The sequence below is a fragment of the Hordeum vulgare genome, chromosome 2H, assembly GCF_904849725.1.
Source record: "Hordeum vulgare subsp. vulgare chromosome 2H, MorexV3_pseudomolecules_assembly, whole genome shotgun sequence".
Lineage (NCBI taxonomy): Eukaryota > Viridiplantae > Streptophyta > Magnoliopsida > Poales > Poaceae > Hordeum > Hordeum vulgare.
In genome coordinates, this window is record NC_058519.1 from 320,094,673 (window position 1) to 320,112,710 (window position 18,038).

The window sequence follows — 18,038 nt, forward strand, 5'->3', positions numbered from 1 at the left end:
TTGGCATTGTTGTGGCTGGCCTCCCACATTTTGGAGCACCACTGATCCACCAAGGCCTCCCAACTATCCATCATATCCACACACCATCTCGGGGGCACCTAAGTTAATAAAGAGAAATTTCAGCCAATGCGTAAGAATCAAATCAAGGAAACTAACTAGAAGGCCTTAATAATATGTAATTATGTGGCGTCGGGGGTCGAGGGTCGGGGGTCTATTGTCAATGGCATCGGCGGTCGAGGGTTAGTGGCGTTGGGGGTCAAGGGTCAGTGGCGTCGGGGGTCGAGGGTTGGGCATCGATGGTCAATGGCGTCGGGGGTCGAGGGTCGAGGGTCAGTGGCGTCGGGGGTCGGGGGTCGAGGTCAGTTTCGGGGTGTCGGGGTTCCTTTTTCCTTCTATTTCTTCTTCTCCTCTCTTTTTCTTCTTCTTATTCTTCTTCTTGTTGATCATATTATTCTTCTTTCTCCTCCTCCTCCTCCTCCTCTTCTTCTTCTTCTTCTTCTTGTTCTTTCTTTTCTCTTTATCCTCCTCACCTCTTTCTTCTTCTTCTTCTTCTTCTTCTTTTTTCTTCTAGCTTTTGTTTCTTCTATTATTTTCTTCTAAGTTTTTTCTTTTCTATATATTTTTTTCTTTTCTATCTACTTTATTCTACCTCATAAACCAACAATCTAATTTAAAACAAAAAACAGAAAATAAACTAACTATCTAATTTAACAGATAAAACAGAAAATAAATTAAGTATCTAATTTAATAGAAAAAACAAAAAATAAACTAACTATCTAATTTAGAAGAAAAAAGCTAAAAAAATAGGGGTACCGGAGGCACTCGCCGGAGTTGGGGACAGTTGGTCACTACTAGGGAAAACCCTACTAGTAGCGTTGGATATATGAGTAGCAGTAGCGCTGGTCCAAGCGCTACTGCTATCGCGCTACAGCTACAAACTAGTAGTAGCGCAGATACACGCAGCGCTATTGGTAAGTTTAGTTTTAGCGCTTGCTCATAGAACACGCTGCTGCTAAGCAGCGCTACTACTAATATGTTCCAGCGCTACTGCTAACTTTTACTATCACAATGCATCATCAGCATCGACAATATTAGCAATATTCAGAATATTCGTAATGCATCATCATCGATAGTATTAGCAGTATTAAGAATATTCAGAATATTTTCAAGCTCTACGTATTTAGCATCATCATCATCATCGACAATATTTGCATCATCATCATCTATATCAACAACATGGGGATCGGATTATCGGTAGCTTATACTCATTTAACTCATATAACTCATACTCATTTAACAACTCATATAACTCATATTCATATAACTCATACTCATACAACTCATACTCATATAACTCATACTCATATAGCTCATACTCATATCACTCATACTCATATAACTCATATTCATATAGCTCATACTCATATAACTCATACTCATATAGCTCATACTCATATAGCTCATACTCATATAGCTCATACTCATATAGCTCATATTCATATAACTCATACTCATATAACTCATACTCATATCACTAATAATAACCCAGTTGACGCCTCATGGTGCAGGCATTGGCAACCCAAAGATAAGGAACCATCACCGGATCATAGCTCGCGTGATGTCCCTTGAGAACCTGCCATGTATTGGAGAACCTGGCATCCAACACAGCCATGTAGCGATAAACGTGCTTGTCCTCCTCCCTGACACGACGACGTACCACCTCCGTGGGGGCCAGCTCCCTCGTCACCAATAATGGCCCACGCGACCGTCACCAAAGAAGCTCCGGGTCAGCGGTGATACCAAATTCCACACCAAGGTGCGCCCCCCGGAAGGTAGCACCTCCGAGTGCCAGACCGGCGGAGCCCAGTCCTGCACATGCTGGCGCCTATCAAGCAGGTGGTTGCCACCGAGTCGACAACGAGGATGCGGGATGGGCATCGTCGATGTCGAGACAAATTTCTCTACGAAAATTTTCTTATTGTTTAATGTTTCAACCAAATATGACATGGCAACATCATATGACAAATTAACCAAATATTACATAGGTTATCTCAAGAGAACATGGCAACATCATATGACAAATTAACCAAGTTCATATGACAAAAACTAATTAGCTCATGTTCAGGGGATCAACGCTCATGACAACATCATATGACAAATTAGCCAAATATGATTGTGCATGTTTGCAAGTTTGAGGTAGTATAAACTAGAGGGGAGCAAGAGCGTGGTAGTACCGTTCAGGGGCAGGGTCGGAGGTGGTTGGGGGCGACGTCGAAGGTTGTCGGTGGCGACGTCGGAGGTGGCCGGGGACGGCGACGCTAACCCTAGGAGAATGAGAATCGCCGAGAGGGGATGAAAATAAGTTGTCAATAGAAATTAGTTGTCAAATATTTTTTAATAAACGACATAATTTACTTCTCTCATGATGGACATAATTAGTTGTCAATAGAAATAAACGACATATGATGGACACTCTTCTCTCATGTATGGTGGACACTCCCTCACCGATTTTTCGACCGTCGATGATGGTCGCTACTCATACTTCCCCTAGTCCATAACAAATATCTAGCACAAGGAAAAGGAGGAGAAGCGACCCCCACGACAACAGTCGACATTCTTTTTCTCTCATATATGGTGGACACTCCCTGACCGATTTTTTGACCGTCGATGATGGTCGCTACTCCTACTTCCCCTAGTGCATAACAAATATCTAGCACAAGGAGAAGCGACCGCCACGACAGTAGTCGGCATTCTTCTTCTCTCATATATGGTGGACACTCCCTCACTGATTAAACTATTTCTATTAAACACTTACTAAATAAACTATTTCAAATAAACACTTACTAAAAACAGCAAAAAAAACTACATTATAATTATATTGAAATATAATGTAGCACAAGGAAATAAACGAAGAAATTAGTGATTTTCCCACTAAAAGACTGATGTTGTGATCCTCATTATACTTATATTTCTATTATACTTCACCGGGAGCCGGTGATGGGAGGGGCGTCATGATCCTCCACTAAAACACTAGGGGAGGGGCGTCACTGGAAGCCGGTGAGGGGAGGGGCGTTGCCGGAAGCCGGTGAGGGGAGGGTGTGTCGACGGGAGCCGGTGAGGGGAGGGGCCTGCGTAGGGAGCCGATGAGGGGAGGGGGCGGCGACGAGATCCGGCGAGGGGAGGGGGCTGCGCCCGCAGCCGGTGAGAGGAGGGGCGGCATCAGGAGCAGATGAGGCGAGGGGGCGGCGTCGGGGGCGTGTGAGGGGAGGGGGCAACACAGGGGGGCGCGCCTGCAGCTAGTGAGAGGAGCGGCGGCGCCCGCAGCCATTGAGAGGAGGGCCGGCGTCGGGGGCCGGTGAGGAAAGGGGGCGACGCCGGGGGCGGGTGAGGGGAGGGGGCGGCGCAGGGGCGGCACCGGGGGCGGTGGATGGGTGGCCGGACGCCGGTGGTGTTGGAGCGAGGCACGCACGCGGTGGAGAGAGAGAAAGTGGGGGAGTGGGGGTAGTGGAGCGACCAGCCGGGGGAACGGCCGCTATAGGCTCGTCCGCTTTGTCGTCTGCCCCCGGACGACAAAGAGCCCCATGGTAAACGACAAAGGCCGGGCGAATGGCAAAGAGCCCTTCGGTCGGACCTTGCCAGGCCCAAGGTCTAGTGGGACCCATCTGTCCTCTTTGCCGTCTGCCCTAGGTCTCTTTGCCGTCCGCTGGCAGACGGCAAAGGACTGACCAATGGCAAATAGTCTGTTTGCCATCAATCAACCCTTTACCGTGTGCTTGAAGTCAGCTGACGGCAAAGAGATTATTTGCCATCAGCGAGCAAACGGCAAAGAACTGGCTGATGGCAAATTACTAGATTCTAGTAGTGTTGGGGATGCTGATACATATCCAACGTATCTATAATTTATGAAGTATTCATGCCATATTTACAATAATTTTATATGATTTTGGTATGATTTGATTAGAACTAACCTGGACTGAAGCTGTTTTCAGCAAAAGTACCTTGGTGTTGTTTTTGTGCAGAAATAAAAGTTCTCGGAATGAGTTGAAAATTTACGGAGATTATTTTTGGAAAATATAAAAAAATTGGCAAAAGAATCAACCAGAGGGGGTCCACCACCTGGCCACAAGCTAGCGGCGCGCCCCTCCCCCTAGGGCTCGCCCCCTTTCTTGTGGGCACCTCGGGCACCTCCTTGACGTGAGACCGACCCCAAAAATTCCTATAAATCAAGAAACCTCCAAAAAGAGGCCTAGATCGGGAGTTCCGCCGCCGCAAGCGTCCAGAGCCACGAAAAACCAATTGGGAGACCGTTCTAGCACCCTGCCGGAGGGGGAAACCATCACCGGAGGCCATCTTCATCATCTCGACAGTCTCCATGACGAGGAGAGAGTAGTTCACCCTCGGGGCTGAGGGTATGTACCAGTAGCTATGTGTTTGATCTATCTCTCTCTCTCGTGTTCTTGGGTATGTGATGTATCTCGAGCTTTATTAATATAGATGAGTCATATGGAGTTTTCCCCTCTCTATCTTCTTATGATGAATTGAGTTTTCCCTTTGATGTTTTCTTATCAGATTGAGTCTTTAAGGATTTGAGAACACTTGATGTATTTCTTGTGATGGGATATCCGTGGTGACAATGGGGTGATTGTCGGGACCCCGATCCTAAGCCATAGGAATCCAGCCTGTAACACATCACATACCTTTGCAGTCTCACGCACAGTTAACCCCACGGCTACTGCCTTACCATAGCCGGGATCGTTTGTGCCTTTTGACTCGCGTATGCAATTGTGTCGCTAGCATTCCGATGTCAAAGAACCCGGGTCGACATGTCTAGTCAAAAACCCAAGTGGCACTACCATACAGGGCCAGGCATACATGACCCAGCAAAGCAGGTGTCGGTCATCAACGAGTGTAGACGAGTCGTAGCAAGATACAAGGACTCCATTACACCGCGTGACATTTCCCCAAAGGGACACACACAATAGCTAAGAAGGACACATGCCGGTCAACCAATGTGTCCGGAGAAGTAGCGAACTACCATGGCTCGGTGGAAACACAAAGGGGCATTTCAGAGTGCTACTAAGGCATACAACTAGGTGTTCGAACCCCATACATATCAAGTACAACACACGTACGCATGTCATACCCGATATGCATAGATACATCGATGGCATCACAACATAACCATAAACATACAAACATTATTTAGAAGGCACGGAAGAGCCTCACACATAATATTACACAGATAGGGGTCTCACGACCCATCATCACAAGTCATTCAAACAAGTCTTACAAGCCAGTGGAAGATTAAAACTGTCTGAGTACAGACAGATGGAAATGTAGAAGGCACATGGCCTAACTATCTACAGACCCCAACCTAGGGCCAGATCGTAGCTGGGACACCACCTACTCGTCGTCGTCAACGTCTAGATATAACCCACCTTTTGGGTCATTAACATCCTCTGCAAGATTTTATTAAGCAAACGTGAGTACAAAAGTACTCAGCAAGACTTTAGAATAGATCTATCTACTCATGCTCAGGTATCAATAAAGGGGGTTGTCGTGTTTCATGCAGCAAGCCAGCTTTGACTCTTGGCTAGATAAAACTACGTTTTAATGTAGTTTTGACAACTTTGTTTTCTCGCACACGAGTCCACTAACTCCACAACAATACACCATCATGGAATCATTCCCGTCTTCCTACGGAAATGCCATCCATGACACTCACACTTATCTTGATACGTTTATGCGTAGCCATTAAAGTTTTCTATGAACAAGATATGTTTCCAAGTAGTCCATATCCGCGGACGCAGCTATTCGAATAGATCATAACCCTGCAGGGGTGTACTTCTTCACACACGCTCTCGCCACTTATCGCTATGTGCACGTCATGCACCTTGGCAACCTTCAAGCGGAAGCCCAACAAGGGAGTCAGCCACGACCGTTAACCATGCTAATACCTAGTCCAGGTTTATCGCCTATTTGATAGTAACCCGCACGGAAGTCCGGCTGAAGTTTCTGCCACGGCCCCAAATGATGTGAGTAGGGTTCCCAAGCCCACCATCCGGGTTTCACTTGGTACACCGTGCCACTGCCTACCGCATCATTGCCCACCTCTAGGGTCAACACTATGCACGGACTCCAGCATGACTATAAACACCAGAAACTACTTGCAACTCCTGGACCGGGTACTAGGCGATTAATAAGTCGAGCGGGGTCATATTTCACGGCCCAGCATGTGGTAGTATCTCACCTTGGATTACATACACGAAACTCAGTTCCTAAGGACGGTTCGAATGAAACAACCCTCCATGTACTCCTACATAGCCTTTCACTGGTACCTTTACCAAATCAGGTTCAACACACAACCTTTATTAACTGAACACATTCTCACGATCCTGTTCATCACCCAGATGACAGGCCAGACACAACTCTAAGCATAGCATGCATAGCAGGATAAGACACATCATGGCTCAAGCATCTACCAGGTATGCTAGGTTGCAAGATTTAGCTAATTACTGTGACAAGGACAGGTCATGCAAAGGAATGGGTTCAACTAACGTGGTAAAAGCATTTGAAGAATTTTGACCTAATGCAATAAATAAGAGCAGGAGCGAGAACATGGGATTTATTGGGATGATCAAAATTGTTGCTTGCCTTGTTGCTCAGCAGAGGGGTGATATCCATCAATCGGATAATCAGCCGTATCCGAAGGGGCGGGGCCTACCGAATAACAACATACAATTAATAACAATCATATGCAACGGTCATGATGCATGAACATGGCATGAAGTGAAAGGTGATATGATTCAGTGTGGTTGGTGAATCCTTAGTTTGCATCTCGTTTGAAATCCAAATTCAAATATCATTTGAAATGGCTTATTTATCTCAATCATTTAATTTATTTGACCTGATGTTGTTTCATAGATTTGTTTTTCATGCTTGAAAGTAGCACCATTGTGTTCATTGAATTTTTCTGATCAATTTGCATATATTATTTGTCAAATTTGGAGTTATATTCAAATTTCTATGAATTTCCAAAGTTTGCAATTATTCTGGAATTATCTTAAACCAGAATTGGACTTATTGCATCAGCATGACATCAGCAGGTTAGCTGACCGTTGAAAGTCAAACCTGACCAGTGGGACCCACTAGTCAGTGACTCTGGTGAGAAACTAATTAAGTTTAAACTTAATTGGCTATTTAACACAGTTGGACCCAACTTTCAGTGTCTGATTAGGTTATAATATAATTTTTATTTTTATTTTTACTGAACCTAATTTGTCTAGGGCTAGCCCCACATGTCATTGACTCTAGGGAGCTCAGATCCACCGGCGGCGAGGTGGAACTCGTCGGCGATGAGCTCCGGCGACCACAGAGACGGCGGGGAGCTTCGGGTTTCTGTTTCCGGTGACCAAACTCAAGGAGGAAGGCACCAGATGATCGGCCGCTCGATCGCAGATCCATTTTTTCTAAGTAGAGGGGCTAAGATGGCCGGAGATGACGCCGGCGACGAGCCGAGCGGCTGCCGGAGTTCTGGCTAGGATGAGGTCATCGAATCCGAATGCAAAACGTGCGGGGTTGGGCTACTAGAGCATCTACGCGGTGCACTGAAGCTGTTGGTGGCTTCAGATCGACTAGCCGATCAACGGAGGGCTGCCGGCGACAAGCTCCCGCAGCGGATCTCGTCGGGCTCGGGTGGAATCGGGGCCTAGAGCACGGGATTGAAGGGGAAAATGAGGGGGAAAGCACCCTGGGCTCACATGGAGTGCAGAGGCGACGAGAGCGGCTCGGGGACGGTCAGAGAGGGAGAACGACGGCGGCGAGCTCCGGGGATCCGAGGTTGAAGACGATGCCATCACGATGTCGAGCTCCGAGGATCGGAGGTTGAAGACGATGTCGTCACGGCGTCTCGGGGGTTCTCGGCGTCGAGCAGCTAGCTGGAGAGCTTCAGGAGACCATGGCGATGCTATTGCGCAACTCAGGTGGGAGGGAGAGGGGCTGGAGTGATGGCGAGCTCGAGCTCGGCTCGGGCTCTAATGGCGGCCGAGAGAGGAGAGAGTTGGGGGAGGAATGAGGCGAGGAGGAGCTCGGGGACAACTGCGGGAGGCTTATCCCCTCCTTGCCAGCGCGAAGCGGCGTCCAGGCACGCACGCACGTGCGTGGCCACGCCGGAGGGAGCGGCGGCCACCTCCTGCTGTTCGTTGGCACGGGGAAGACGATAGGCAGGAGCTGGGTCGGGCCAAGGGTGAGCGACAGGTAAGGTATTTTCTATTTTTTTTTCATTTATGTTTTCTGTTTAAGCATTTCTGACTTTGTTTCTTTTTATTTTTGGCTCCAAACTATTCCTAAAAAAGTTTGAAACACGCTGGGGTGTTATTTGGAATATTTCCAAACACACATAAAGTTTTCAACATGTTTGGAAACTTTGGATTATTTGAAATCAATTATATAGTTGATTTGAGTAACTTTTAAATTTAAAATAAAATGCCAAAAGCAATTTGAAAATATATTTCACACCTGATATTTTGTTTTCAACATTTGTCAGAAATGATGAACTTTTCTAATGGCCATTTTGGGTTCATTAATTTGCCACCAAATTTTCATTGTTTTTCGAATATAGAGTTGCTAGGGTTTGCTTTTGTTTTCTTTGCTTTGCTTTTGATTTCATTTCATTCGCTTGGATGCAATGAAGAAGACATAAGCCCAATCTTGCTAAACTCTATTAGGGGTTCAGGGATGTGACAACACACCCCCACTCAAAAGAATATCGTCCCGAGATTTGGAAGTCGTCGGGAATAGTGCGGGATACTCAAGTCGAAGACGATCCTCTCTTTCCCATGTTGCCTCTTTTTCAGAATGATTTGACCATTGAACTTTAAGAAACTTGAGGTTTCGACGTCGAGTGGTACGCTCAGCTTGATCAAGAATACAAACAGGGTATTCTCGGTATGAAAGGTTATCTTGGAGATCAAGCGTTTCGTGGTCCACTTCACGGATAGGATCCGAAAAGAAACACCTGAGTTGCGAGATGTGGAATACATCACGAACCTTGGAAAGATGTGGAGGAAGTTCCAATTGGTAGGCAACTTCTCCTCGTTTGGCAAGAATGCGAAAAGGACCGATGTAACGGGGAGCCAACTTGCCCTTGATACCGAAACGATGGGTACCCTTCAAAGGTGTAACCCGAAGGTAAGCCTTCTCGTCAACTTCAAAGGTCATACCCTTATGATGACGATCATATTGGCTCTTTTGACGAGACTGGGTTGTTTTCAACTTTTCACGAATAATGCGAACTTGCTCTTCTACTTCCTGGATCATATCCGAACCAAAGTGTTGCCTCTCTCCGGTTTCTGACCAATTAATAGGTGTTCGACATCTTCGCCCATAGAGAACTTCAAAAGGAGCTTTGCCCAAGCTTATTTGATAACTATTGTTATAAGAAAATTCGGCGAATGGAAGGCACTTCTCCCAATTCACACCGAACGATATAACACAAGCTCGGAGCATATCTTCTAGGATTTGATTCACTTTTTCTACTTGACCACTTGATTGAGGATGGAAAGCAGTGCTAAATGATAGGTGAGTCCCCATGGCATTTTGAAAACTCTCCCAGAAGCGGCAAGTAAAAATACTTCCACAGTCTGAGTTAATCTCCAGAGGAACACCTTGAAGATACACTATTCAAGAGATGTATAACTCTGCTAGCTGGCTAGCTGTTATACTCTCACGAACTGCAACAAAATGAGCTACGCCGGAAAGACGGTCAGTGACCACAATGATAGCATTATTTCCTTTCTTGGTCTTGGGAAATCCAGTGATGAAATCCATACTGACTTTATCCCATTTCCATTCAGGAATAGCTAAAGGTTGAAGGGTGCCAGCAGGCCTTTGATGTTCTGCCTTAACTCGACGACAAACGTCGTAGTTAGCAACGAACTCAGCAATTTCTCTCTTCATCCTAGTCCACCAAAACCTCTGGTGTAGGTCCTGATACATCTTAGGACTACCAGGATGAATAGTGAGGGGAGAATCATGAGCCTCCTTAAGGATCAACTACCTTAGATGTGGATTCTTAGGAACCACTACACGATTCTGGAAGAACACAACATCTTGAATATTCATGGAGAATTCTTTAGTGTTTCCGCTAATAATATTCTGCTTGATCCGTGATATACCTTTATCACGCTTTGGCCAGCTATGATCTGATCCCTAAGAGTACGTTTTGCCACCAGGTTAGAAAGGAATCCTTGAGGAACAATGTGAAGATTTAACTTCCGAAATTCCTCATAGAGATATGGTTGACCTCGTTGTAACATCAGATTGTTACAATAAGACTTACGACTTAGTGCATCAGCCATAACATTGGCCTTCCCCGGGGTGTAAATTATCCCTAAGTCGTAATCTGTAATCAACTCAACCCACCGTCTTTGCTTGAGATTCAAATCCGGTTGGGTGAAGATATATTTCAGACTTTGTTGATCAGTGAATACTTCGCAACGATTACAGAGAAGGTAATGTCGCCAGGTTTTAAGTGCATGGACTACAACTGCAAGCTCAAGATCATGTGTGGGATAATTATCCTCATGTGGACGCAACTGTCGAGATGCGTATGCAATCACATGACGATCCTGCATGAGAATGCAACCTAATCCTTGTCGCGAGGCATCGCAATAGATAACAAAGTCCTTAGAAAAATCTGGTGGTAGCAACACAGGTGCGGAAGCCAGGCGTCTTTTCAGTTCCAGAAAACTATGCTCGCACTGTGGTGTCCACTCGAACTTTTTTATCTTTCTTAAGGAGTTCAGTTAGAGGCTTTGCAACCTTGGAGAAATTCTCGACAAAGCGGTGACAATAGCTCGCTAGTCCAAGAAAACTCCTAACTTGCTTAACCGATTCATGTTGAGTCCAATCAAGGATGGCTTGAACTCTCTCGGGATTGACAACAATACCCTTACCAGAGATTACATGGCCTAGATAGGTCAGTTCTGGTAACCAAAATTCACATTTTGCAAACTTGGCATAAAGGCGATGCTCTCGAAGTTTCATCAATACCAGCCTTAGATGCTCGGCATGTTCTTGTTCGTTCTTCGAGTAGATGAGAATATCATCGAGGTATACCACGACAAATTTATCCAAAGACTCCATAAAGACTGAATTCATCAAGCGAGAGAAGGTGGCTGGGGCATTGGTTAAATCGAAGGACATGACGGTGTACTCGTATTGGCCATAACGAGTGACAAAAGTCGTTTTTGGAATGTCCCCGTTCTTGATCTTGATTTGATGGTAACCCAACCTCAAATCCATTTTGGAGAAGATTGAGGATCCAGCGAGCTGATCATACAGATCATTGATCCTGGGGAGCGGATACTTGTTCTTTATGGTGACCAGGTTAACTGGTCAATAATCTAGAGCCATTCGATCCATTCAATCTTTCTTCGTGACGAAGAGGACGGGACAAGCCCAATGAGAAGAGCTAGGATGAATGAAACCTTTATTAGAGGCCTCATCTAGTTGCTTCTTAAGTTCGGCTAGCTCCAGGGGTGCCGTCTTATAGGGTCTTCTGGCTATTGGAACAGTTCCCGGAACAAGGTCTATCACAAACTCTACATCCGTGTCAGGTGGAATTCCTGGCAGTTCTTCTGGAAAAACATTCGGGAAGTCACGGACTACCGGAATGTCTTCAAGTTCTGGAAGAGGATTGGCATTGAGGGAATAGAGTTGGCATTTGGCAACTCGAGTAGAGACATTAACTATATCACCCGAGGGATGGGTAAGCTGAACATTTCTAGAATGAGTATCAATCTTGGTATAATGGGCTGACATCCAATCCATACCCAAGATGATATTGATATCCGAAAATTTTAGGGCTATCAAAGATGCTAGAAAAACTAGCCTGTCTACTACGATTACATTGTCATAGGTTATCCTGGAGGTTTGCCACTTACTACCAGGGGTTTGGACAATCAATGGGATTGGCATATCACAAAAGGACATGTTATCCAACTGTGCATAACTTTCTGAAATGAAAGAATGAGATGACCCAGTGTCAAAAAGAACAGGCGCTAGGTGATGATTGACAAGGAGCATACCCAATATGACGTTGGGATCCTCTACAACTTCTTTTGCTGAAACATGGTTCATGCGGCCATGTGCAGGAGTTGACTTCACATAGTAAGCTTTGCCCAACTTGCCTTGCCCAACGGACTTTCCAAGTTGCTTGGCACCTATATTCTGAGGACACTCTCGTGAATAGTGCCCTGGTTCTCCACACTTGTAACAGATCACCTGATTGGCACGTGGTGCAGCATTGCTAGCTGGACCACCATAGGTCTTTGCTGGAGGGTTTGTCTGATTCGCCTGAGGCGCCACATAGGATGGCCTTGGGGTATATCTTGGCGGCAGAGAACTATTTGGGACCCAGAGCCAGCGTTTTGGAAACGCAGAACCAGATGACAAGCCGGAGTCACGGGAGTGCTTCTTTGTGGCTTCATAGTCGGTATGACCAGTCTCGGCATTGATCGCCTTGTTGACAAGAGCTTGAAAGCAGGGCTCAGACCCTTGAGGAATCTTGCTTGCTTCTTGGCATCAGTTGACACCTCTTCAGTTGCATGGCGAGCGAGATTACTGAACTCGCGGCTATAAGCATCCACGGTCAACTTTCCCTGGGTGAAGGCACATAATTGCTCTATCTTATGGTCCATCAGACCCTCTGGAATATGGTGCACACGGAAGGCTGCACTAAAGTCTGCCCATGTGGCTGCTAGTCCGGCAGGACGCATAGCTTCAAAGTTCTCCCACCACAGATTGGCGGGTCCTTCCAGAAAGTATGCTGCAAAGGTTACCTTGTCGGCCTCAGAAACATTGGCAGAGCGAATCTTGCGCGATATACTGCACAACCAGTCATAAGCGTGGAGAGGATCGACATAGTGATGGAACTTCGGAGGATTCAGCTTCACGAAGTCATTGAGGGACACTGCATCATTCCTTGGCTGACGAGTCGTATTTTTCTCAATACGCTCTAGCAGACGGTTGGTCTTTCTTTTATTTCTTTCCGCCTCAAGCATAACTTCCGCCAGAGAAGGCGGGTGAGGCAATTCCTCCTGCGGTGCTTGACTACCTTCTCCCTGCTCATGGGCAGGGGCACGGTTCAACCTGGTGAACACCATCCTGACAACAAACTCATAGCTTAGACCAAAATCAACATCAATACTAGCTATGGATTAAGAATGCACTGAACACATGGAATGCAGAAATGAACATCCGAACAACATGGTAACAAGCAACTGCTATATATACACCATGGTTCATACACACCATTACATAGTTCAGTACAACCTCAATCCGAAGAGCAAACTACTGAAAAGATGATACTACTCATCAGAGGCTTTCCAAGCTTCCTATACATTATTTATCTATGCCTCCGGAATTCATCTCACGACACAAGCATACTCCACAAGACACACAGGACTGTGGAAGTATAGCTACTACCATGCTACTCTTCCACTCACGGTTCAGGCATCCACATAAAACATCTCATAAAGGTTGCCTCCATGGCCGCTCAACCTGCGGATCAGGAAATACTCGAGCCAGAGACCCGTGGGAACCGTAAGGACACGGGTGTAGCCTTGGTCCCCTGACTGGTCGTAGTAGAGGTCCCCGAAGAGGGGTAACTCCTCCTATAGCAGGCCAGTCAACATGAGCTAGAAGATAGGTCCTAACAGGGTTCAACATCTCCATATCTTCATACCCCGTCTGGACTACAGGTGCCAGCTGTGTCAAAGCCATCCACAGACGGGCACGTGTAGCATAGAGCTCCATAAAAAGGGCACGAGCATCCCTTTCTCTGTCTCTAACATCTCAGCGGTGGACTGCAGCAGCGGATCCTCCATAGAGGAATCAAAGTAGACCCCACTAAGGTATCCTTCTTCTCCTGGCTGAGAGGCGGGAACATAGCAGAACTCTGAATTCTGCAGCAATGCATGTCTGGCTCTCATGATGGTCAACATTGAGTAGGCAACATCTTGTACTGTCATGTCAACAGTAACCCCCAATCCATAAGACAATGGATCGGCTCCTCAGCGCCAGGGTAATCTGGGAGTACCCTAACAGTGCACAGATACTAACTTTGGTTAAAATCCCGGTACTGCTCCTCCACTGTATACTCTGGGTATGAGCAGTAACCGTCTACTGACATCATCCTGACTAGCATGGCCGCGTGACCCGGTACATTAATGCACCTGGTCAGACGGACCACCTGACGAGAAGGACGGCCAGGCATCTGAAATAGAGGGTAATGCAAAGAGGCATTAGAGATCCGGAGACAAAATTGGGCAGCATAACGGCTGTAAATGCTGAAAAACAAATTTGAGACAACCCACAAAAGATAGGATAGCATAACCACTCAACTATGAAGTTCAATTCCATGGTCATCAAAACTTACTTTCTTTTCCTTGGAATAAAAGAAACTCGGAGTAACTCTCGACTTGTTTTCCTACCATCTACCGATTAGTAATACACGATCCTAAGAGAAAGATAAGTAACCTAGTTCTTAATCCCCGCAGAAAAGACGAGGATGACGAGAATAGAATAACTTAATAAGAGAAGCAAGAATCTTACTTCCCTTCCACAAACAATTCCATTATATATAACTAAAGCAATTCTAGACCCAACTTCGACTAGTTTGTCTTAGTAATCCTACAGTCAGTTAGGCTCTGATACCAATGCTGTCGGGACCCCGATCCTAAGCCATAGGAATCCTGCGTGTAACACATCACATCCCTTTGCTGCTGCCTTACCTTAGCCGGGACCGTTTGCGCCTTTTGACTCGCGTATGCAATTGTGTCGCTAGCATTCCAATGTTAAAGAACCCGGGTCGACATGTCTAGTCATAAACCCAAAGGGACATGTCTAGTCATTCCATTACAACGCGTGACATTTCCCCAAAGGGACAGACATAGCAGCTAAGAAGGACACATGCCGGTCAACCAATGTGTCGGGAGCAGTAGCGAACGACCATGGCTCGGTGGAAACACAAAGGGGCATTTCCACGTAAAGAGTGCTACTAAGGCATACGACTAGGTGTTCGAACCCCATACATATCAAGTACAACACACATACGCACGGCATACCCGATATGCATAGATACATCGATGGCATCACAACATAAGCATAAACATACAAAGTTTATTTAGAAGGCTCGGAAGAGCCTCACACATAATATTACATAGATAGGGGTCTCACGACCCATCATCACAAGTCATTCAAACAAGTCTTACAAGCCAGTGGAAGATTAAAACTGTCTGAGTACAGACAGATGGAAAGGTAGAAGGCACATGGCGTGACTATCTACAGACCCCAACCTAGTGCCAGATCGTAGCTGGGACACCAGCTACTCGTCATCGTCAACGTCTAGATAGAACCCATCATTAGGGTCATTAACATCCTTTGCAACAATTTAATAAGCAAACGTGAGTACAAAAGTACTCAGCAAGACTTTAGAACAGATCTATCTACTCATGCTCAGGTACCAATAAAGGGGGTTGTGGTGTTTCATGCAGCAAGCCAGCTTTGACTCTTGGCTAGACAAAACTACGTTTTAAAATAGTTTTCACAACTTTGTTTTCTCGCACACGAGTCCACTAACTCCACAACAATACACCATCATGGAATCATTCCCGTCTTCCTACAGAAATGCCATCCATGACACTGACGCGGCTATTCGAATAGATCATAACCCTGCAGGGGTGTACTTCTTCACACACGCTCTCGCCACTTATCGCTATGTGCACGTCATGCACCTCGGCAACCTTCAAGCGGAAGCCCAAGCGAGGGAGTCGGCCACGACCGTTAACCACGCTAATACCTAGTCCAGGTTTATCGCCTATTTGAGAGTAATCCGCACGGAAGTCCGGCCAAGGTTTCCGCCACGGCCCCAAAGGATGTGAGAAGGGTTCCCAAGCCCACCATCCGGGTGCCACTTGGTACACCATGCCACTGCCTACCGCATCATAGCCCACCTCTAAGGTCAGTACTATGCACAGACTCCAGCAAGACTATAAACACCAGCAACTACTTGCAACTCCTGGACCGAGTACTAGGCGATTAATAAGTCGAGCGGCGTCATTTTTCAGGGCCCAGCATGTGGTAGTGTCTCATCTTGGATTACATACACGAAACTCACTTCCTAAGGACGGTTCCAATGAAACAACCCGCCATGTACTCCTACATAGCCATTCACCGGTACCTTTACAAAATTAGGTTCAACACACAACCTTTATTAACTGAACACATTCTCACGATCATGTTCATCAGGCAGATGACAGACCATACACAACTCTAAGCATAGCATGCATAGCAGGATAAAACACATCATGGCTCAAGCATCTACTAGGTATGCTCGGTTGCAAGGTTTAGCTAATTACTGTGACAAGGACAGGTCTTGCAAAGGAATGGGTTCAACTAACGTGGTAAAAACATTTGAAGCATTTTGACCTAATGCAATAAATAAGAGCAGGAGCGAGAACATGGTATTTATCGGGATGATCAAAATTGTTGTTTGCCTTGTTGCTCAGCAGAGGGGTGATATCCGTCAGTCGGATAATTAGCTGTATCCGAAGGGGCGGGGCCTACTGAATAACAACATACAATTAATAACAATCATATGCAACAGTCATGATGCATGAACATGGCATGAAGTGAAAGGTGATATGATTCAGTGTGGTTGGTGAATCCTTAGTTTGCATCTAGTTTGAAATCCAAATTCAAATATCATTTGAAATGGCATATTTATCTTAACCATTTAATTGATTTGACCTCATGCAGTTTCATAGTTTGTTTTTCATGCATGAAAGTAGCACCCTAGTGTTCATTGAATTTTTCTGATCAATTTGCATATATTATTTTTCAAATTTGGAGCTATATTCAAATTTCTATGAATTTCCAAAGTTTTTCAATTATTCTGGAATTATTTTAAACCACAATTGGACTTATTGCATCAGCATGACATCAGCAGGTCAGCTGGCCGTTGAAAGTCAAACCTGACCAGTGGGACCCACTGGTCAGTGATTCTGGGGAGCTGGCCCCACATGTCATTGACTCTGGGGAGCTCAGATCCACTAAACCTAATTAGTCTGGGGCTGGCCCCACATCTCATTGACTCTGGGGAGCTCAGATCCACTGGCGGCGAGGTGGAACTCGACGGCGATGAGCTCCGGCGACCACATAGACGGCGGGGAGCTTCGGGTTTATGTTTCGGGACCAAACGCAAAGCGGAAGGCACCAGATGATCAGCCGCTCGATCACAGATCCATTTTTGCTAAGAACAGGGGCTAAGATGGCCGGAGATGACGCTGACGACGAGCCCAGCAGATGCCGGAGTTCGGGCTAGGACGAGGTCATTGAATTCGAGTGCAAAACGTGCGGGGTTGGGCTCCTAGAGCATCTACGCGATGCACTGAAGCTGCTGGTGGCTTCAGATCGACCAGCCGATCACCGGAGGGCTGCCGGTGACGAGCTCCCGCATTGGATCTCGTCAGGCTCTGGTGGAATCGGGGCCTAGAGCTCGGGATCGAAATGGAAAATGAGGGGGAAAGCACCCTGGGCTCACGGGGAGTGCAGAGGAGACGAGAGCGGGCTCGGGGACGGTTTGAGGACGGAGAACGACGGCGGTGAGCTCCTGGGATCCGAGGTTGAAGACGATGGCGTCACGACGTCTCGGGGGTTCTCGGCGTGGAGCAGCTAGCTGGAGAGCCTCAAGAGACCATGGCGATGCTATTGTGCAGCTCAGGTAGGAGGGAGAGGGGATGGAGCGACGGCGAGCTCGAGCACGGGTCAGGCTCTAATGGCGGCCGAGATAGGAGAGAGCTGGGGGAGGAATGAGGCGATGAGGAGCTCAGGGACAGTTGCGGGATGCTTATCCCCTCCTTGCAAGCGCGAAGCGGCGGCCAGGCAGGCACGTAGGTGCGTGGCCGCGCCGGAGGGAGCGGCGGCCACCTGCTGCTGCTCGCTGGCACGGGGAAGACGACAGGCAGGAGCTGGGC